The sequence below is a fragment of the Cucurbita moschata genome, unplaced genomic scaffold (assembly GCF_002738365.1).
Source record: "Cucurbita moschata cultivar Rifu unplaced genomic scaffold, Cmos_1.0 Cmo_Scf00164, whole genome shotgun sequence".
NCBI lineage: Eukaryota > Viridiplantae > Streptophyta > Magnoliopsida > Cucurbitales > Cucurbitaceae > Cucurbita > Cucurbita moschata.
The window spans coordinates 17,936-41,297 of NW_019268680.1; the positions used below are offsets into that span (position 1 = coordinate 17,936).

The 23,362-nt window shown below is 34.0% G+C and overlaps 2 pseudogenes; one reads left to right on the plus strand and one right to left on the minus strand.

Annotated features, from left to right (window-relative positions):
* Window positions 1-6,035: 6,035 nt before the first annotated feature.
* Window positions 6,036-11,921, minus strand: LOC111440269 (annotated as a pseudogene).
* A 2,352-nt stretch (window positions 11,922-14,273) lies between these two features.
* On the plus strand, window positions 14,274-18,096 carry LOC111440270 (annotated as a pseudogene).
* Window positions 18,097-23,362: the final 5,266 nt, after the last annotated feature.

Sequence of the window (23,362 nt, forward strand, 5' to 3'; positions counted from 1 at the left end):
TATCATTTTTATTTTGCTGCCACATCATCACGTCGGGTATGTTGTCTCGACTGTAATTTCTTCGTTTTAGCTCTGATTTGAGTAATTGAAAAGTAGTTGAAATCGTTATGCTTGACGTGCACAGTTCAAAATACTAAAAATAGTTAATAATTAAAAGTAGGTTTGTTATCATCAAAACATCAATCAATTAATTGAAATTAATAAAGATGGGATCAAGGGCCAAAAAGCCAACAAACTTTCTTCTTCCAATTATCTTAAAACCAACTTCTCCCTCTCAATACTCTTATCCATATGATCACTATCAAACTTTCTTCCTCCAATTATCTTCTTTGAAAAAACCAACTTCTCCTTCCCAATACTCTCATCTATATGATCAACATCAAACTTTCTCCCTCCAATTATTTCTTTGGAAAAACCAACTTCTCCCTCCCTTTCAAACTTCTCCCTCTCTTTGAGAGTCAAGACATGCTGATGGAACTATGGTTCCACCACCTCGCTTTAAACCAGAAACCTCCTCAACACTCAACCCCAAATATTTGGCGTGGAGAGCAGCCGATCAACGACTTCTCTGTCTCCTGCTCTCCTCTCTCACTGAGGAAGCCATGGCTGTTGTCGTTGGTCTCTCTACTGCACGTGATGTTTGGCTTGCGTTGGAAACTGCGTTCAACCATCATTCGAAAGCTCGTGAACTGAGACTCAAGGATGACTTGCAATTGATGAAACGTGGGCACCAAACCTGTTGCTGAGTAAGCCCGTGCCTTCAAAAAAATTTGTGACCAACTTTATGCCATTGGCAGACCTGTCGAGGATATTGATAAAGTGCACTGGTTTCTTCGTGGACTTGGCACAGAATTTTCAGCTTTTTCTACTGTTCAGATGGCTCTCACACCCATCCCTTGTTTTGTAGATTTAGTCTCTAAAGGTGAAAGTTTTGAGTTGTTCCAGCGTTTCTTGAGTTCTCCGTCTCCACTCCTACAGCATTCACAGCCACTAATCGTGGTCGCACCCATGGAAGCCACCCTGCTTCCATTAGCAACCAGCGAGGTCGTTCTTATTCTCATAACAACAACAACTCTTCCAATCGAGGACGAACCCACTCAGGTCAAGGTCGTCGACCACCTCACTGCCAAATATGCCGCAAAGAGGGCCATTATGCTGACCGTTGCAATGAACGGTATGTTCGACTTGATTCTTCTCATGCTCACCTTGCTGAAGCCTTTAACACGTCATGTTCTATTGCTGGACTCGATACTGCTCATTGGTTTCTGGACACTCGGGCTTTAGCCCATATGACTGCAGACCCATCTATTTTGGATCATCTAAAAATTACATGGGTAAGGACTCTGTGATCGTAGTAAACGGTGCATCCCTACCCATTACCCACACCAGTACTCTTTCTCCTGTTCCAAATATGCACTTATTAGATGTCTTGGTTGTCCCTCACCTCACTAAAAATCTTCTTTCCATAAGTAAATTAACGTCTAATTTTCCTCTCTCCGTTACATTTACTAATAATCTTATTACTATCTAGAATTGTCAAACAGGAATGGTGGTGGCAACAAGTAAAAGAGATGGAGGGTTGTATGTGCTGGAGCGCGGCAACTCTGCTTTTATTTCAGTCCTTAAAAACAAATCTTTACGTGCTTCATATGATTTATGGCATACTCGTCTGGGTCATGTGAATCATTCTGTTATTTCTTTTTTTAAATAGAAAAGGTCATCTTTCTCGTCTGGGTCATGTGAATCATTCTGTTATTTCTTTTTTAAATAGAAAAGGTCATCTGTCTCTCCGTTACATTTACTAATAATCTTATTACTATCTAGAATTGTCAAACAGGAATGGTGGTGGCAACCAGTAAAAGAGATGGAGGGCTGTATGTGCTGGAGCGCGGCAACTCTGCTTTTATTTCAGTCCTTAGAAACAAATCTTTACGTGCTTCATATGATTTATGGCATACTCGTCTGGGTCATGTGAATCATTCTGTTATTTCTTTTTTAAATAGAAAAGGTCATCTTTCTCTTACGTCTTTATTCTCTTCTCCATCATTATGTAATACTTGCCAGCTTGCGAAAAGTCATCGATTGCCTTATTCCTGCAATGAACGTAGGTCGTCTCATGTGTTAGATCTTATTCATTGTAATCTTTGGGGTCCTATTCCCATCAAATCAAATTCGAGTTTTCTTTATTATGTTATTTTTATTGATGATTATTCTCGATTCACTTGGCTTTACCCTTTAAAATTTAAATCTGATTTCTTTGATATTTTTCTTCAATTTCAAAATTTTGTGGAAAATCAATATTCTTCTCGTATCAAGGTATTTCAAAGTGATGGAGGTACCGAATTTACTATTATTTCAAAACTCATTTACGTAATTTTGGCATCGACCATCAACTCTCGTGTCCATATACACCTACTTGCTCAAAATGGTCGTGCTGAGAGAAAACATCGTCATGTGACTGAGACTAGCTTGACCCTTCTCTTTCACTCTCATCTTTCTCCTCGTTTTTGGGTTGACGCTTTCAGCACTGCAGCTTATATTATCAACCGGTTGCCTACTCCACTTCTTGAAGGTAAGTTACCCTTTGAACTCCTTTATGACTACACTCCACATTATGACAATTTTCATCCCTTTGGTTGTCGTGTTTATCCTTATTTGCGTGATTATATGCCTAACATGCTTTCTCCCCGCAGCATAACTTGTATTTTTTTGGGTTATAGTCCTGCTCATAAAGGGTTCCGCTGTCTTGATCCCGCCACTACTAAGCTATATATTATCCGCCATGCTCAATTTGATGAAACTCACTTTCCTGCTATCCCTAGCTCCCAGGCCCAACCTCTTTCCTCTATTCCTATTTCAAATTTCTTGGAACCACATCTTTATCATATTGCTTCATCCCTCCCTACCACTTCATCATCGCCCATTCCTCGATCCAGTTCATCCCCGTGTGATATTTGTTCTAACATTGTGGATGAGTCTGTGCAGGTTGATACTTCTCTTGCAGGTTTCACTTTGCCACCCTCGACTTCTAATTCGACCTCTATTGAACCTACTGTTGATTCCTCTTCTTTGGGCACTCATCCTATGATCACACGAGCCAAAAATGGTATATTCAAGACTCGTCATCTAGCAAATCTTGGTATTTTGGGCTCATCTGGACTTCTTTCTGCTCTTCTTGCATTCACTGAGCCAAAAGGATTCAAATCTACGGCTAAGAATCCTGCTTTGGTGGCTGCCATGGATGAAGAAATTCGAGCGTTACAACAAAATGATACTTGAATTTTGGTTCCTCGCCCTGCCAACACCAACACCTGACTGCTGATGGTTCTTCTTTCTCTAATCCTACTCTCTATAGATCTCTTGTTGGTGCCCTTCAATACTTGACTATTACGCGTCCTGATATTGCCTATGCTGTCATTTCTGTCAGTCAATTCTTGCATGCCCCTACTGTAGATCACTTTCTTGCTGTCAAACGTCTCTTGTTGGCGCCCTTCAATACTTGACTATTACGCGTCCAGATATGGACCCTGTCAGTCAATTCTTGCATGCCCCTACTGCAGATCACTTTCTTGCTGTCAAACGTATTCTTCGCTATGTCAAAGGAACACTCAACTTTGGTCTTACCTTTCGTCCATCCACTGTTCCTAGTACGCTAGTCGCTTATTCGGATGTTGACTGGGATGGTTGTCTCGATACCCGTCGTTCTACATCCGGCTATTCTATTTATCTTGGTAACAATCTCGTTTCTTGGAGTGCCAAAAAGCAACCTACTGTCTCACGCTCCAACTGTGAATCTGAGTATCATGCTCTTGCCACAACTGCTACTCAACTTCTTTGGGTTACGCATCTTTTGCATGACCTCAAATTCCTTATTTCACAACAACCTCTACTCTTATGTGACAACAAAAGTGTTATTTTTTTGAGCTCTAATCCCGTTTCTCACAAACGAGCCAAACATGTTGAACTAGATTATCATTTTCTTCAAGAACTTGTTATCGCTGGCAAACTTCGCACACAATATGTACCCTCTCATCTCCAAGTTGCTGACATCTTCACAAAAAGTATTTCTCGACCTCTCTTTGAGTTTTTCAGATCCAAGCTTCACGTTCGTTTAAATCCGACGCTCAGCTTGTGGGGGGAGGGGTGGAGGTTAAGGATAGTTGACCGTTCATTATAAGGCAAATATCTAGATATTTGCCTTACATAACGGCTTACTATATTTGCGCTTTTATTAAAGGCAAATATATTGTATTCATTTATTATTCTTTCCTCTTACCGTTATTTCCATATTATTTGTAATTTACCATATTTCTGTATTCTGTAAATGATTATAAATAAGAGAATTCTTACCACCATTTAAGTGTGGTGGATTCAGCAAACATTTACAACGTCTTATAAAAAGGCTTGTGCTACAGAACCTTAAGTACTACCAAAACTTTGCATCATCGACTAGATAAATTCTTGCCAATGTAACCTTCACTTCTTATAAAAAAGGCTTGTGCTACGAAACCTTAAGTACTATTCGAGGTCAAAGATAAAGTTCTCTAGAGCCTTGGCATCTTGAACCCCATGATAAGGCTTGTGCTACAGAACCTTTATCTAGTTGAAATTGGACTACAACTTAAACTGGGGTTTGATTCTCAAATCCGCCACTTCATCCCTACCCACTCCAAAGGCTACTCTCAAAATTTTAGATATTTTTTAGACAATCTGAACGATTTCTTGTTGAGTATTATCTAAGCCCGCAATATGTTCTTCCATCCAAGCAACAGAGCCTGTCGAGCTATCCCCACGCTTGAGCCACTAGCAGTTGTGGCAGTCTTTTGGCGCCTTGACCCTAACCATTAATACATGGACATTAGTTTCTCAAGGCGACCTGCCAGCTCGTTGATCCTGTTAGCTTTAACGAAAATAAAATTAATGCGAGATTTTAAAAGCCCCAATTCATCAGGAACTTCACTTAGGTAGAGTAACTAATTTTTGATCTCTACCAATTGATTAGTCTGGGACTTGCCCAGTTCTTTTGCAGCAAACATGTTTGTGTCCTACGATTCAAGGAGACAACTTGGCTTTGATATTACTTATCACAATTGAATTATTGTGGCACCGGGATATAGATTATGCGACACTTATTCTAACCCAGTGAACAAGATAGTATTGGCTAAGAGAAAATAAGCAATAACCACAACGTTGATAGCATATAACCTGAATAGGAAGAATTGATTACTAGTCACATACCTTATAGTACATTTTGAGGCATTTTAGCCCTAACAGGTGTAGACATTATTTTGTTGACAGGTCATACACCCCATACTAACACAACAATAATAGTAAATGCCTATCTAACTTGAAAGTAAGTAAAGGTGTTTGGAACGGACATGCGGTTGTGGACAATACGTCATGAACAAGCATGATTCGGGCATCTGACATGCGATCGTAGGCAACACGCCATGGACAAGCATGACCGTGACAGCCTGCAGCTTGACTTAAGCTCACCTCGTCTTGACAAGGTATGTAAGTTGTAAGGTTAGTAGGCATGATCTCACACCTTATGTGAATTATATGCATATGTCAGTTACTTACTGCCTTATGAACTAATTAGGATACAATTTGTTACAATACCTAATAACTTGGTGTTTAGGATACAATATGTTACAATCTAATAACTTGGTGTCTATTGCATGATGATAGATTATGGACCCTAAAACCTGAAGTGGTACTATACGAGATGGTAGAGTAGGTAGAGGCTTGACTGAGACTGACCCTACTCAAATTCCTTATAAGGAAAGGCATGCTAAGAACAAGTGTTGGAATAAGTAGATACCATGATGCTACAATCTATGATCTAGGCCACTCAGATAAACTAGGGTAACATAAATAGAGGAGAAAATGTCAGAATATCTAGGTTGTCGAGAGTGTTAAGATTTGTGCCCTAAAACCTTGTAATTAATTGTTTAATTTTAATAACAACTTTGATTATTTTATTTAAAATTTAATATTATCCCATATGTGATTGACATACAAGAGGATCATGTTTAAGAATAACCTAAAGGGTCTATATTATATGGATAAAAGTTTGCGGGTGCTAAACAACTAGAAGGTTCAACCACACCAGAGGTAGTTCCTTCAGCATTTTTACATGAAGCTTTAGCGATGTGATTCTCGTAAGTTAGGTTTATGTCTATCAAGTTTAATCCAGTGCAATGATTTGTTGGACTACAATCAAACTTGATTGCTATTTCAGTGGCTGAAGTTCCCTTGATGTCTTCGTAAGTTACTTCGCTAACTTTAACTCCAGAATCCTATTAAAATAAAGAACAATCAAAATATGCTATGAAAACGGATAACCAAGGACATCTATAAAAACATTTACCATGTAACTTGTTTTACTTAGTTATTCTCCACCAAAAATTTTTAATTCCATGAAACCCTAAGTTATATTATAAAACTATATTATAAAACTAAATATAAATTAGGAATTCAAGAATAAGATACAAATATATACAACAAATAAGATATAAATCGAGCATATTCTTAGATTTTCTAGATAGTTATATAAGTTTGAGCAATTATCTCCAATGATATTAGATATTTTAGATAAATTAAAAAATAAAATCATAAAAGCTTCATACCATTTTAAGATATTGGAGAGTAATAAAATCCCTAATTTATTACCTATAAAAATAATTTAATGTACCAAAAAATAATACTAATAATTTAGCGCCCATCTTAAACACAAACAAATTTCAAACAATTGGAGATAAAATAAATCAATTATTTATAAAATTTAAAATTTAAGTTCTATTCATCAAATTTAAGAAAAAATATAATAAGAAAAAAATTAACATCTATGAGATTAATGAGAAAGTATACCTGACCAGGACAATCTTTGAGATGTGGACAATAATTTTGATCGATTATGATTGGGTTTTTCACATTATCCATAGTAATGTGTTGAAAATGAACGTTTGTAGCGAATCCATTGCTTGGTCCCCCCAAGACTTAATCCTTACTCCATTCTGAGTCCCCGTGAATGTAGATGATTTCACGGTAATGTTATGCACTCCATCCTCCTCAGCCTCTATCCCTAAGCTCCCAATGCTACAAACACATTCAACAAAATACCAAATGTTTCATGAGGTTTAATTTCCTCACTCTAACCTAATATATTATATATCTATTTTTATCCAAAATAATTGTAAAATAATTTAAATAATTTTTCTCACGTTCAAAATAACTTTAGAATATATTTTAATTATTCGAATTTAATTTAACGTTTAGATTATTTTTTAAAAATTAATGTGACAAATTTATTTAAACCCTTTTTTATTTCTAAACATGTTCATCCTAATCTATATCTAGTTACCTGATTCCATGTCCAGGCCCACATGTAATAGTTTCGATCCACATGTTGGATGTCTCTGGACCGATGGAGATGCAGTCGTCACCGTTTCCAATGTTCGAGTTGAGGATGGTCACATCTGATGATTGTTGCACATGGATGCCATCAGTGTTTGGACTATCGCCCGCAGCCAAGACATTCACTCTACTCATATGCACGTTTTGGCAACGATTTATTACAATGCCGAACAATTGGCTGTTAATTGAAGATAATCCATTGATGTTCACATTCTTTCCATCATTTATTTGAAGACTCTATCCATTCAAAACAATCAAAAGCCAGAATTAGTAAAAATTTAAAATAATATTGTAATTAATCCAGTCATTCTCTTTCCACTTTGAGTTAAAAGAAAAATTTTCAAAATTTTTTTATATGGAGCCAACTCAAATTATGCATACCCTGGCTCCAATGGGGCAACTCTTCCCTTAGCGTTTACAATTCCAAAGGGAGTTCCTTGCCCGTTAATAATACCGCCAGTAATGGAAAACCCACTTATGTGATTAAACGAAATCCAAGAACTAGAATTAGCTAAAACTTGAATGTCCGAGGAAGCCACAAGAGTTCCATCAATGAGAACAGTAATAGCATTGTTCTTACAAGGCCCATTAAATCTCACACTTCGAACGAAGAATATACCCTCGGGAACATAAATAGTGGCTGGTTCAGTTGAGTCACAGGCCTTAGCCCATGCCGTTTGAAGCACAGGCGAGGCATCGGTCTTTTCATCAGGCTTAGCAACGAGAGTAATAATATTGAATGTTAATTCAGCAGCTGAGGCATGGTTAAAGAACAAAATTAGCAGGGAAAGAAAAACATGTAAGATTACGAGAAGAGACAAAGAAAACTTAATGATACAATTGTTCATGATAAGCATGAGAAAGAGAAAAAGGAAGAAGTGATAGGATAATAGAAGAGGTGTGGAGTGATATTTTAGGTTAATGCTTACCCTTCAAACTCTAATTTTAACTTATGTGTCTCAAGTACTATTTAACCATTATTGTTTGTATATGGTTTACCATTTTTAATTAGGTATGTCAGGTAGGTAAATTTAATCGAATAGAATGATCATTTAACTCTGTCTCGTGCTAACATTTTTAAATTTAAGTCTATCTTATAAGATAATACACTAGTTATCATGATAACGATTTCTCATTTTTAAAATTATTAAATTAAAAATGGTTTCTTTGTCAATATGATTTTATTTTTGTTTTAACTTAAAAGGGGATGGGAAGATTTTAACAAAAAAGAAAGAAAAAAAAACCCTAATTTTTCCATCTGTTTCATTGGCCTCTCAACCTCCTAAGAATAACAATTTCCTAATACTTTTAGTGTTTATATTTTTAGATATCGATTCTATATTAATTCTCTATTATAATAAAAATAATAAAACATTCTGTAAGATAGGATCGACAAAACACTATTATATGTTTTTCAGTCATTTTTATCATGTTGGTGTTAGTGATGTAATAGAAAGTTGGTGATTTTTTATTTGCAAAGATGTCGCAAATAATGAGAGGTAGAATTGTTTGTCATATTTGTAACTATCCAATAAATTTACAAATACATCACACCCAGAAATAATTTACAAATGTTATATTTTTCGAAGTCTTAAAGTCTATCAATGATAGAGTATGTCAATAATATGCTGTTTTTATACCTATCAACAAATTTTTTTAATCATGTATAGATTTTTTTTATTGTCACTTAGGGATTTGTATCACTATGATAGACATCTCTTTTCTCCTTTGATTAAATTAAACCCAATTATCACTATGATAGGTTCTTTCCTTTTATTTTTGTAAACTTTGACTGGATCAATTTAAAATTAATGAACTAAAATCTAATTGGTGTAGAGACAACAAATCTAGGAGGGATGGAGGGAGAGAGAGATCCATGAAAAGGTAAAATAAGTGAGGGATGAGAGAGAGATATCTTATGAATAAAAAGATTGGGCGCCTTAAGTAAGTATTACGACTTACATATAACTCAGATAGAAAGAATTGAAAACTTGTCACATCCCCCTATAGTACATTTTGCGGCATTTTGATCCTCGTAGGTATAAACATGATTTTGGTGAACAGTCATACACCTTCGAATTGACATAATAGAAATGATAAAGACCTAACTCCGTAAAAACAAGTAAAAGGGGTTTGGAACGAGCACGAGACCATAGACAACACGCCTTGGACAAACATGACAGTGACATCCAGAATGCGACTACAGATAACAGACATTTGACAAGCATACTTGTGATATTCTCCTCCACTCAATTTGCTGACGTCTTTATCAACGAACTCTTCACGAACTAAGCAATGTAGAATGAGACTGACTTTAGCTCTCTCGAAGTGTTTCCAACCGATCTCAGCATTGTGATATCTCTTCCATCTACCAAGAACTTTTATAAGTCTTTTCCTGATCTATTGATGTGTCGTATCTTTCAACCAAAGTCTCTTCTACTTTCTTCGTAATGAGATTCTTCATCATGGCAGGAGGTCGTGTTGCTGCATTATTATTAGTGTCGTCTTTAATAGGATACGTTTTAAGTTTATGACGTGGATAACATAACTAGTCCTCATCCATGGGAGCAATCGGTTCCTATATGATGCCTTCCAAACCTTCTACGTGACTTTAACTGGTCTATAGTATTTTCGCATCAACTTCTGATTCTTATTGTTTTGGGATCAAAGTTGATCGGATCTCAGCTTGATTAGAACTTTGTCTTCACTTTCAAACTTTTTGCAGCTTGCGTTTCCGACCGGTTATTCTATTCGTTCGTTTGGATGTTTCTTTTTTCTGATTTGACACTAGTTCCTTTGGAGATTTGTCTCCACCTTTTGGTGAAGGTATTCGCTTGGACCTCTCCCTAGCATTCGAGTTATCACTAACAAATGCGACATTCAACAAGTCATTTAACTATTTATGAAATTCAGCTAACTCCGCTTGAGGCATACGACACATATTTGTAATACACGATCTCGTCCCTAATACTAAATCAATTTTAGATCTATCACTCTAGGTGGGGAAGTCTTATGTTGTGATGTTTTCCTTTAGTGACTGCGAGGTTTCTATTTGAATTTGCTCACTCGAGCCCTCCTCTTCAATAATGGGAATGATGATGAACGTGGGTTCATCATGGGTAAGATTGAGTCTCAATTATAGCGTCGATATCATCTTCACCCTTTTGGTTATCGGGTATGGATCTAAATGATCGTGTGGTTTGACCTCATAACCACTAAGCATTTTGTTTGGGGCATGGAAATGACCTCGCCTTTAAGAAAAAAAAATCTATCCCTAACACGGCATTGAAATCATTCATCTTGATTATCATAAAATCGGTTTGCTCAATCCAAGTCTCCAACTTGATCGAAGTTCTCTTTGTAATTTTTGAGATAGATAAGGCTACAAAATTACAAAATTGATAGTTTCATCGTTCCATTGTCTTGATGCTAAAGAGTGTTCAAGCATTTCTCTTTGGTCTCTATCATGAAGTTGTGGATGACTCTAGAATTGATCATTCTACTCTTGGCCGATCTATGGTTAACCAAGACCTCATTCTATTGGCTCTTTTGTCTCTCCCACTCTCTTTCGGAAAGCAAATAGTACTTCAACATCCCCAATGCAGGGGATTTTGACGCATTGACTTGGAAGGCATGGAGAGCCACCCGTTGTGGGTATTCAGATTCTCAATAGGCCACCTTGCATATGAAGCAAACAAGGGCCCTTATTTGTAGCTTTTTTGGTCATGAGGTCTGTCATGAATATCTACCTCTCTTTTGGGATGATTCATAGTCTCATCCTCGAGCTTCTAAGTCTACCACCTCTTCTTATTAGGGTTTATGTCCTAAAGTCTTGTAATTAATTATTTAATAATTATTTTATTTATAATTTAATATTATCCATTGTATGAAAAATTCAAGGTGTCCCAACTCGAATTTTCAATCATCAAAACTCGTGATATGAACCAAGAGACATCAATCATACAATATACTTCAACGAAGATGTGAAAAAAATACTATTTAAATTATCAAAAGATATTTCAATTCATGTCACATTGAAGAAGAATGAAGTTTCATGTTATAAATTTTGGGTAGATTACAATTTAGAGTAATTTAGAGTATATTGTATGATTGATGTCTCTTGTTTCATATCAATCCAAATCGAGACTAAAAAGATAAAAGCGAAATTAAATAAAAATAAAATAAAATAATAAAATGAAGTAAAATCAAAATCAAATTAGTGAAACAATATCACAATATAAATACAAAATAAATACAATTAAAAGACAATATCTGTAGGCTCTCTCACATCCTAGACCTAGCTTGTGATCACGGGCTTTACTCTAGGCTCTAGGTGGAGATCTCTTGTTGTTCATAAACTTCGGAGACTACGCAACAGTAACCAGTGTCCAATGTTAAGGTGATACCTCACAAAACTCTCTCTAATTGGTGGGGACAACATGGTGAGTACTAGCCTGTCGTCATCCATGGGAGGTACCTAGGGAACTCGTCCCAAGAGCCATGTAGTCACCTAAGATAAGGGGCACGACCCCCTGTATGTGTTAGCTTCACTGACTACCCGTAAGATCAACACCCATCAACTGGACATATCCACCGTGCAGAGGAATCCAAGTGAACTATCAAGTAGCTTGTTCCTATCCAACCTCACACGTAACTCAACAGTATCGTACTGGAATGGAAAGGGAAGTAGAATCTCCATAAACTTTATTGTGTACAATCGGCCTAGGTGGATACCTTTATCTACTAGGGTTGTCGTGGTGGTCTTCTAGGTCCCTAGGACGGTTTGGCAGCCTTAGCATAGATTCACGTCTCCAGGTTCTTCGATTCCATCTCTTTGAGTCTGATTCGGTCGGGAGCATTAGGACTACACTTATTGATGGTCTCTAACTATTCTAAAAATTGTAAAATTGTAAAATAATTGGAATAACTTGATGGATAAAGTTTGTAATAAATAGTTATTATAAATAGGTCCTCATAATTGAAATTTAAATGAATTTATTCAGCCAACACCTTTATTTTGAACAAAACATAAATTAATGCTATGAACGGTCCGTTTAACTTTTGGTATCCTCTCTTCCCTATCTCATTATTTTTCAATTTCATTATTACTTTCACTTTCCAAAATATTTTTACACATTCCATTTATTATAATTATGACCTAAATTATTAAATTGCGATAATAATTTAATCATTTTTAAAACTTAGATTGGTTCATTCTTAGTTTATATATTTATGTTTATAATTATATAAATATTTATAATAATTTTATAATTAAGATTAACTAATCTAAGTATTGTACATCAATACATTTAGGTTGAACTAATTTGGTAGCTAATGGATACATTATTTCAAAAATGTCCAACAATATCAATTAGACACTCTCTTATAAAGACAGTTTCGTTTTTCTCTCTAACCGAGGTGGGATCTCACAATGCACCCCCTTCAGAGTCCAGAGACCTCGTTGGCAATCATTTTGTTCCCCTCTCCAACTAATGTGGGATCTTACAATCCACTCTCTTCACGGCTCAATGTTCTCGCTGGCACTCATTCCTCTCTCCAATCGATGTGAGATCTCTCACAGTACTCTCCCCTTTCGGGCCCAGCGTCCTCGCTGACATACCAATTGGTTTCTGACTCTAATACCATTTGTAACCATTCAAGCCCACCATTAGCAGACATTGGCCTTTTTGGGCTTTCACTTTCGAGCTTCTCTCCAAGGTTTTTATAACACGTCTGTTGAGGATAGATTTTCACAATCTTATAGAAAATACTTCGTTTATCTCTCCAACCGATGTGGCATCTCACAATCCACCTTTCTTTAGGGTCCAGCATCCTCACTGACAGTCATTTCTATCAACAATAGATATGAAATCTCTCACACGAAACTTCCAACCTTATATAAATTCATGTCCTCTTAGCTCTAGGTCGGCCTTTGATTAAATGTCGTAGTTTCTCTCTTACATTTATTAACGTACAATTATATTTATTGTGGAACTTCCTTCAAAGCTATAAATGAGTTTGATAGCATCCAAGAGAAGAGGAGAACTTTGATTTTGTGGATCATACCAAAGGTAGCCCTTCTTGCTTTCACCTTCAAACATGACTTTTGTTTTATTTTTGTCTGTCATATTTTCATTCCGTAACATATTTAGAGTCATTCGATAACATTCATATTTTTTAGTGTTTTTTTTTTCGATTTTTAATTTTAATTTTTTCTAAACAAAAGTTTTTGGCAAACATCCATGTTTCTTATTTTTTTTTATCATCTTAGAAAAATGTAAAATATGAACTAAGACGACCAAGTCAAATGTAATTTTAAACTTGTTTTACTAATGGTTTCAATCTATTCCTCAACGTTGTAGATTTTGAATAATTTGAGTAGATTTTGAATAATTTGATGAAAGTTTAGTAACACAAAAACTTTGAATGAAGGCACGTATAATGGCAGCACGTAATGTTTTGTCTCTAATAGAAAAATGAGTACGTCTTTTTGTTACAAGATTTCTTGGTCAATACATATCCACCAGATCGTTAACGTGAACCAACACGATACAATATTCATGTGTTTGTTTTAATGAGAATTTATATTGCTTATAATAAATTTAATGACAGTAATATGAAGATGGGGGAGAAATATTTACCTTCGAGGGAACTATAAGCAACAGCTTCCCATGTAAGGTCGTTCTAAAAGTTCACATCCTCCGTTTTATTGGAAGGTAACTTAATTATTTATTTTATTGTTTTTTTAAAAAGTGGTTGAAAAAAAAAGGATAAAATATAATTTATTTTTACTGGTTATGAGAGAAGCTAGACTTGGGCTTGTAGGTGCATATATCAATGGAGAATTTTCATTAATGGATAAAGAAGAGGTTCTTAATGATCGCCCTCGTTCATACACACCTTCTCTTTTGCAGCTTTTCATTGCTAATAAGGATACAAATTCTTCTAATACAACACCAAACAAGACAATAAAGTAAATATGAATTATAAGACATTTTAATTACGAGTTTCATTTTTGAAGGAACTTAATTGTAACACTCCACCACTAACAAATATTATCAATTTTAGCGTGTCGCGTATCTTCCTATTACATATCGTCTTTAGACTCACAGTTTTAAAATTTATTTGTTACCGAGAGTTTTCACTCCTTTATTAAAAAAAAAAAATGTATATGTGTATCCTATCCACTCCCTTAGGGTCTAGCATTCTCGCTAGCACACCGTCCGGTGTCTTGCTCTGATACTATTTGTAATGGCCCATGACCACCACTAACAAATATGGTTTGTTTTAGTCCGGTTATGTATCGCCGTCCGCTTCATGGTTTTGAAACGTGTCTGCTCGGGAGAAATTTTCACACCCATATAAGAAATATTTCGTTTTCCTCTCCAACGGATGTGGATCTCACATTAAAAGTTTTTAATAGGTTCTTGAATTTACATTTTTGTGTTTCTCATATATTCATCAACTTTAACAAGTGTTTAATAAGTGTTGGAAATGTCCGACGATCCTCAAAACAAATAAAGAGAGAAAAAATAACAATTTGAGGGGAGATGTTTTGAAACAAATAAAGAGAGCATTAGCCTTTAATTCTCTTTGTTGTTATTATGAAAAGACATACCTCTCATGAGTATATATAGTAGAGAAAGTACTAATTAGCTTCGTAAACTTTCTCCTCAAGTTAAGAACCACTGAACGATGATCTTCATCGTTAAAGCATAAAACTTGTCTATCTACTACCAATTCTCCTATAGTTACTCCATAGTTTAGTAACTTATTCTACTATGTCGACTAACAATACTATTAAAAGTGAGTGACTCACATTCAAATTATTCTCTCCTATTGGGTCGTTACAATTTCTTTTCGTTTGGTAACTTAATCATAGGAACTTCAAAATTAAACGTGTTGAATCTCCTTAAAATTATAGATTTTGAATCTTGAGGTGAAGAATTATAGAACAAATCACGGTATCAACCTTTCAATATAATTACTAATATACCCTCAATATCCAATAACATTTTTAATTATTCTATCTTAATTCCATTTGTATCAAATTATTCTCTACGGTTGAATAATTGATTTGGTTGTATAGAGCAATGAATTTTTCTCTCTCTTCTTGGATGATACAATGATGTACTCATGTGCCATCATTAAGGTTCGCATAACCAACTTTTATTTATTAAAAAATTGATAATCTATATGATGATTTGCATTGTTTTCTTAACAAAGAGGGAAGATGAAGACTTGAGGATTGCACAATTGATGAAAATCTCTATTTTTATTGAGAAGGTGATTATTATATTATTACACAACTAAACATATTTTACGTTACCTAATCCTTACTTCTTAATAGGCAAGAATCAACGAAAAGCATAAAGTTTTGGATATTGGGTGTGGTTGGAGAACTTTAGCTATTGAAATAGTTAAGCAAACTGGATGTCATTGTACCGGCATTACTTTGTCCAAACAACAATTGAAATATGCCAAAAAAAAGGGTTCAAGATCTTGGCCTTCAGGTAATATCTCTTTCTTATGCGCCTATTTTACTTCTTTCGATTGTTGATTGAGTTAGGGTAGTTTCTTTGTTGCTTAACCATCAAGAGCTAAAGCTTATCATGAAGTATCATCCTTGTTACTTAATAATCAAGTGCTAACCTTGAGATCATATTGAATTAGGGTACCATCTGATTACTTAACAATCAAGGGCTAACCTAAGCATAGCTTGAAGCTAATGACACACCCTGATCATAATACTTGGTGACATTCACTATCCTAAAGTGAGCTTAAGTCATATTAAACTTCTAGGCCTCCATAAATCTTGGTTAACCAGTAGAGACACTTCAATCATTTCTCTTAAGCTTTAGCTTATACTCCTTACTTGATTTAGATTCTAAACTTGGTCTAAACATCTTGAAATATTACATAACCCTTCATGTCCTTGTATATAGGCCTTACTTAAAATATTGGATCATTAGGAGGGTATTTGGACCTTGAAATATTTTAAAGGAACGGTAGGGACATTTTGGTCATTTTACCACCTTAAACTTAATTCGAACCCCAACCGTGATCAATAGTTCTAAAACTTTATATAATTCTTTCACATTGTAAAATAAGGCTTCATATAAAGTTTCATGATATTAGGAGATCCGTTGGGTAATAAATAAAAGGTAAGTTATTTTAGGGGTATTATAGTCATTTTACACCATTACTCGATTTCATTACTAATCATTTTGATCCAACCTTCTTGTAGGATCAAATTGAGTTTCTTCTTTGCCACTGTCTAGAATTGTCAAGTACTACTAAATATGATAGAATCCTATCATGGCAAGTTTTCGAATAAAATAAAGCTATTAATAATAATATATATATTATTTGATTAAATTATAGATTTAGTATCTAAACTTCCTATGTATTATTTATTCAATGTCATCAAAACTTTCATACTAAACTTTTAGTTATAATTTCTTAAGTTATAATTTATTAGACATAAAAATTAAAAAATTAAACTAAATTTGTAATTTATAATTGGCAGCGAGATGATAGAAGCAGTTGGCACGAATTTATGGAAGATTTCTTTGGTTGTTGTGAATCAGTGTTAGAGGAAAATGGTCTTCTTATTCTAGGGGTTCAATTAATTTTTTTTTAAAACTTTTTAGTGATAATTAATTTTTTTAATTACTCTTTATTTATCATTATTATTATTATTATTATTTTTCATTAGTTCATATCAGTGTCAGACGAGTCTTATGAGGAGCATCGACTAAGTTCTGGTTTTATAAAAGAATATATATTTCTAGGAGGGTGCGTACCGTCATTAAGTAGAATAACAACGGTCATGGCTGCTGCATCAAGGCTTTGGTAAATAATTCATTTATGTTCTTCATTTTCAACAATAATTATTAATAATTAATAATGAAAAAAAAATCCTTTGGGCACAGCGTAGCGCACTTGGAAAATATTGGAATTCATTACTATCAAACATTGAGATGTTGGAGAAAGAATTTCTTGAACAATCAACGATAAGAAACCAAACCATTATTATAATAAATGGTTTCTAATTCCAATCTAATTTATATTTTGTTTCAGCAAAATACTTAAACTCGTATTCGATCAAGGTTTCATACGAACTTGGGAATACTATTTTGATTACTATGCTGCTGGGTTTAAATCACAAACCCTGGAAGATTATCAGGTAATCATATTTTTACGTAAGATATGAAATTAATGTTAAGAATTGTAACCGCTTTAGTTTTCTAGAGATCTAAAGTCGCTGCAGTATGTACGACATAACTTTTCATGCATAAATATTTACCAACATTTTCATAAAACAATTTCATAAACTTAGAAATATTAGATAAAAGAAAGTAGATATTAAAAGTGACAATGTCCTATTGTAACCTAATGTCTAATAATTTAAATACAACTGTTATATGCATGTGTCATAATGCATGTGTTATAATCTTTACTTGCAATATCGTCGTCAGCTGTACATGAATCGGTAATTAATCAGTAATTATATATATATAAGACTAAATATTTAATTGAAATATTTAAATTAAAATTATATAATGGCAGATTGTGTTTTCAAGGGAGGGTAATGGGGCAACTTTCAACAATCTATATGAAGAAATAGCTTCGGCATTCAACAACTCCTCTCAAGAATTGCCTTCACTATATTGAATTTCTTTGACTTTGAGATCCAAATCTTCCCACATTTCTTCTACGTACAACTTATAATATAATAATAATAATAATAAACTATTGACTAATAATATGATTGAAAATAATTTAGTACCAAAATATCCAAAAGTAATAATTTTGAAACATAAAAGGTAAAAGGTTATATTGTAATTTTAAAAAGAATAAAACAACATAACAATTTTCTAAATAAAATAAATAAATATTAAAGATAAAAACACTTTATTTTTAACCTAAGTCTAGAATAAATATACATGTTTTATACATGTGTCATTGTCTCGACTTGTGATGTCATCGTTAGTAGTCATAGACTTAAATGTTCATAAAATTCATTTCAATGAAAAGTAAACATCAATGAAGTAGCACAAAAGAAATAAAAATAAGTTCAAAGTAACAAAAACACTATGATCTAACCTAAGTGCTACAATTTAAACATAAATGCAACTACCCTAGCTTCGGTTCTATGGCCTTCATAACGACGCTGTAACAACCCTAATTTTTGTTTTTAATCCAAGGTCGCTATTGTATACATATCATGAACATTGAATGTAAATATACTTCATTTAAGCTTTCATAAAACATATTTTTCATCTTAAAACATTATCATGGACTTTGGTGTTTGAAAATATCTTTAAAACGACACAATAAAAGAATAAATAAACATTTAAATTAAAAACATCCTATCCTAGCCTAAGTCTAAAAAAATAAATGCATGTGTCAAGGTCTCGTGTTACAATGCCGTCATCAACCGTACAGGACGTGGTTGGAGTGTTTTAACAAACACACCACAACTTTTTCAAAGAGTAGATTTACAATTTGAAACACTCACAACTATTTTCTCACCCTACAATAAAAAATCTCTCTCAATAATAAGATGAATAAAAATAAAATTGGAAGCTTGGAGAGAGCACTAAACAATGAAGACTTTGAACAAATGAGGATTGGAGAATTTATGGAAGTTGTGTGTTTTAAAATGTGGGAGAAGATGAGTTTATATAGAGAAGAAAAGTGGCAACATGGAATTAATATTGACCATTGGATTGTGTTAGGAATAATGGAAGGTGGAGATTAGGGGTGTACATTCAACCCGACAACCCGAACCAACCCAACCCAAACTATAAGGGTTGGATTAGCATTTCGAGTAGGGTTGGGTCCATTTTTTCTGAACCCGAACTGAATCGGTTCAGTTTCGGGTTCATGGGTAAAACCTTCAGGTTTGACCCGAGCCAAACAAAAATAGATAAAATATATTGAGAATTGTTTTGTATTAATGGGTTTGCCAAAGTGGTATTGAGGCCTATTCAAGAAAACTTACGCCGGGTTCGACGCCTAGCAAATATTTATTTTTTTTTATTATTATTCTTTATTTATTATCTATTTGTTGCTATATTATCATATCACAACTTTATATATTTTATTTTTTTTAATAGTTTAGGACTCTAGCTATTTCAATTAAAATATATTTATATATATATTTTTTTTATTTTATTTTTTTTAATAGTTTAGAATTCTGATCACATATTTCAATTAAAATATATTTATATATTTTTTTATTTTTGTTATATACCAAATTAATCATTTTTATTATTTATTTAATTTTATAATCTTTATATATTTTATTTTTTCTAATAGTTTAGGACTCTGATTACGTCTAAATAAACATATTTTAATTAAAATATATTTACATATTTTTTATTTTTATTATATACCATACTTTTGAACTAATCATTTTTATTGTTTATTTAATTTTATAATCTATCCTTATATTTATGTTACTATAACTAATTTTCAAGAAATATCGGTATTTAGTTATTTTTAGTTTTATGATAATGTTAAGCTATGTTAATATGTTACAATTTTCGCTCGTTGTTTTTTTATTGAATTTATTTATTTATGTCAATAATTATAGATTGATTTGTGTTTGTACGTGAATTTTTAATATATTTTATCTAAGATTGTATCCGAATAATTATAATTTTCAAGAAATATCGATATTTAGTTATTTTTAGTTTTATGATAATATTGAACTATGTTAATATGTTACAATTTTCGCTAGTTGTTTTTTTTATTGAATTTTTTTTTTTTTTTTGTCAATAATTATAAATTGATTTGTGTTTGTATGTGAATTTTTAAAATATTTTATCTGAGATTGTGTCCTAATAATTATAAATTGTAGATAAATAAAACTTTTAAAAAAAAATTGATAACCCAACCCGGACCCAACCCGAAAAGAGGGTTGGGTTACAAATTCAACCAACCCGAACTTTTGGGTTGGGTAAAAAAAATCCTCCAACCCGGACCTTGTACACCCCTAGTAGAGATTAAAAGTAAATAAATAAGAAAATTTTCTAAATTCATTTATTTAAATTTTTTAATATAATAATAATAAAAAGTTATGTGAGGAACCGTCAAATGTAAAATTTAAAATTTATTATAAATATAATAATATAATAATAATAAAAAGTTATGTGAGGAACCGTCAAATGTAAAATTTAAAATTTATTATAAATATAATAATAATAAAAACGATGTGAGTAACCACCAAAATTTTAAAATATAATAATATGATAATATAATATAGTAATAATAAAAATTGATGTGAATAACCGTTAGATTCAAATTTATATTTTGTAAAAATAATTTTATTTAGAAATATAATAATAAGAAAACTCCTTCATTTGTTACTCTTCTAAAATTATAAATGTCATATTTTGATATATTTTGATTTGTCCATCATTTTTATTTTGCTGCCACATTATCACGTCGGGTATGTTGTCTCGACTGTAATTTCTTCGTTTTAGCTCTGATTTGAGTAATTGAAAAGTCGTTGAAATCGTTATTCCTGACCTTATATTGTGGACAGTTCAAAATACTAAAAATAGTTAATAATTAAGAGTAGGTTTGTTATCATCAAAACATCAATCAATTAATTGAAATTAATTAAGGTGGGATCAAGGGCCAAAAAGCCAACAAACTTTCTTCCTCCAATTATCTTATTGGTAAAAACCAACTTCTCCCTCTAATACTCTAATCCATACGATCACCATCAAACTTTCTTCCTCCAATTATCTTCTTTGGAAAAACCAACTTCTCCCTCCCGGTACTCTCATCTATATGATCACCATCAAACTTTCTTCCTCCAATTATCTTCTTTGGAAAAATCAACTTCTCCCTCCCTCTTAAACTTCTCCCTCTCTTTGAGAGTCAAGACATGCTGATTGAACTATGGTTCCACCACCTCGCTTTGAACCAGAAACCTCCTCAACACTCAACCACAAATATTTGGCGTGGAGAGCAGCCGATCAACGACTTCTTTGTCTCTTGCTCTCCTCTGTCACTGAGGAAGCCATGGCTGTTGTTGTTGGTCTCTCTACTGCACGTGATGTTCGGCTTGCGTTGGAAACTGCGTTCAACCATCATTCGAAAGCTTGTGAACTGAGACTCAAGGATGACTTGCAATTGATGAAACATGGCATCAAACCTGTTGCTGCGTATGCCCGTGCCTTCAAAAAAATTTGTGACCAACTTTATGCCATTGGCAGACCCGTCGAGGATATTGATAAAGTGCACTGGTTCCTTCGTGGACTTGGCACAGAATTTTCAACTTTTTCTACTGCTCAGATAGCTCTCACACCTATCCCTTGTTTTGTAGATTTAGTCTCTAAAGTTGAAAGTTTTGAGTTGTTCTAGCGTTCCCTTGAGTCCTCTGACTCCACTCCTATAGCATTCACAACCACTAATCGTGGTCGCACCCATGGAAGCCACCCTGCTTTCTTTAGTAACCAGCGAGGTCGTTCTTTTTCTCACAACAACAACAACTCTTCCAATCGAGGACGAACCCACTTAGGTCAAGGTCGTCGATCACCTCACTACCAAATATGCCGCAAAGAGGGTCATTATGCTGACCGTTGCAACCAACGGTATGTTCGACTTGATTCTTCTCATGCTCACCTTGTTGAAGCCTTTAACACGTAATGTTCTATTGCTGGACCCGATACTGCTGATTGGTTTCTGGACACTGGGGCTTCAGCCCATATGACTGCAGACCCATCTATTTTGGATCAGTCTAAAAATTACACGGGTAAGGACTCAGTGATCGTAGTAAACGTATATGATCGTAGTAAACGGTGCATCCCTACCCATTACCCACACCGGTACTCTTTCTCCTGTTCTAAATATTCACTTATTAGATGTCTTGGTTGTCCCTCACTTCACTAAAAATCTTCTTTCCATAAGTAAATTAACGTCTGATTTTCCTCTCTCCGTTACATTTGTTAATAATCTTATTACTATCCAGAATTGTCAAACAGGAATGGTGGTGACAACCGGTAAAAGAGATGGAGGGCTGTATGTGCTGGAGCGCGACAACTCTGCTTTTATTTCAGTCATTAGAAACAAATCTTTACGTGCTTCATATGATTTATGACATGCTCGTCTGGGTCATGTGAATCATTATGTTATTTCTTTTTTAAATAGAAAAGGTCATCTTTCTCTTAAGTCTTTATTGCCTTCTTCATCATTATGTAATATTTGTCAGCTTGCGAAAAGTCATCGATTGCCTTATTCGTGCAATGAACGTAGGTCGTCTCATATGTTAGATCTTATTCATTGTGATCTTTGGGGTCCTTCTCCCGTCAAATCAAATTCAGGTTTTCTTTATTATGTTATTTTTATTGATGATTATTCTCGATTCACTTGGCTTTACCCTTTCAAATTTAAATCTGATTTCTTTGATATTTTTCTTCAATTTCAAAATTTTGTGGAAAATCAATATTCTTCTCGTATCAAGGTATTTCAAAGCGATGGAGGTACCAAATTTACTAGCACTTATTTCAAAACTCATTTACGTAATTCTGGCATCCACCATCAACTCTCGTGTCCATATACACCTGCTCAAAATGGTCGTGCTGAGAGAAAACATCGTCATGTGACTGAGACTAGCTTGACCCTTCTCTTTCACTCTCATCTTTCTCCTCGTTTTTGGGTTGACGCTTTCAGCACTGCAGCTTATATTATCAACCGGTTGCCTACTCCACTTCTTGGAGGTAAGTCACCCTTTGAACTCCTTTATGGCTACACTCCACATTATGACAATTTTCATTCCTTTGGTTGTCGTGTTTATCCTTATTTGCGTGATTATATGCCTAACAAGCTTTCTCCCCGCAACATAACTTGTCTTTTTTTGGGTTATAGTCCTGCTCATAAAGGGTTCCGCTGTCTTGATCCCGCCACTACTAAGCTATATATT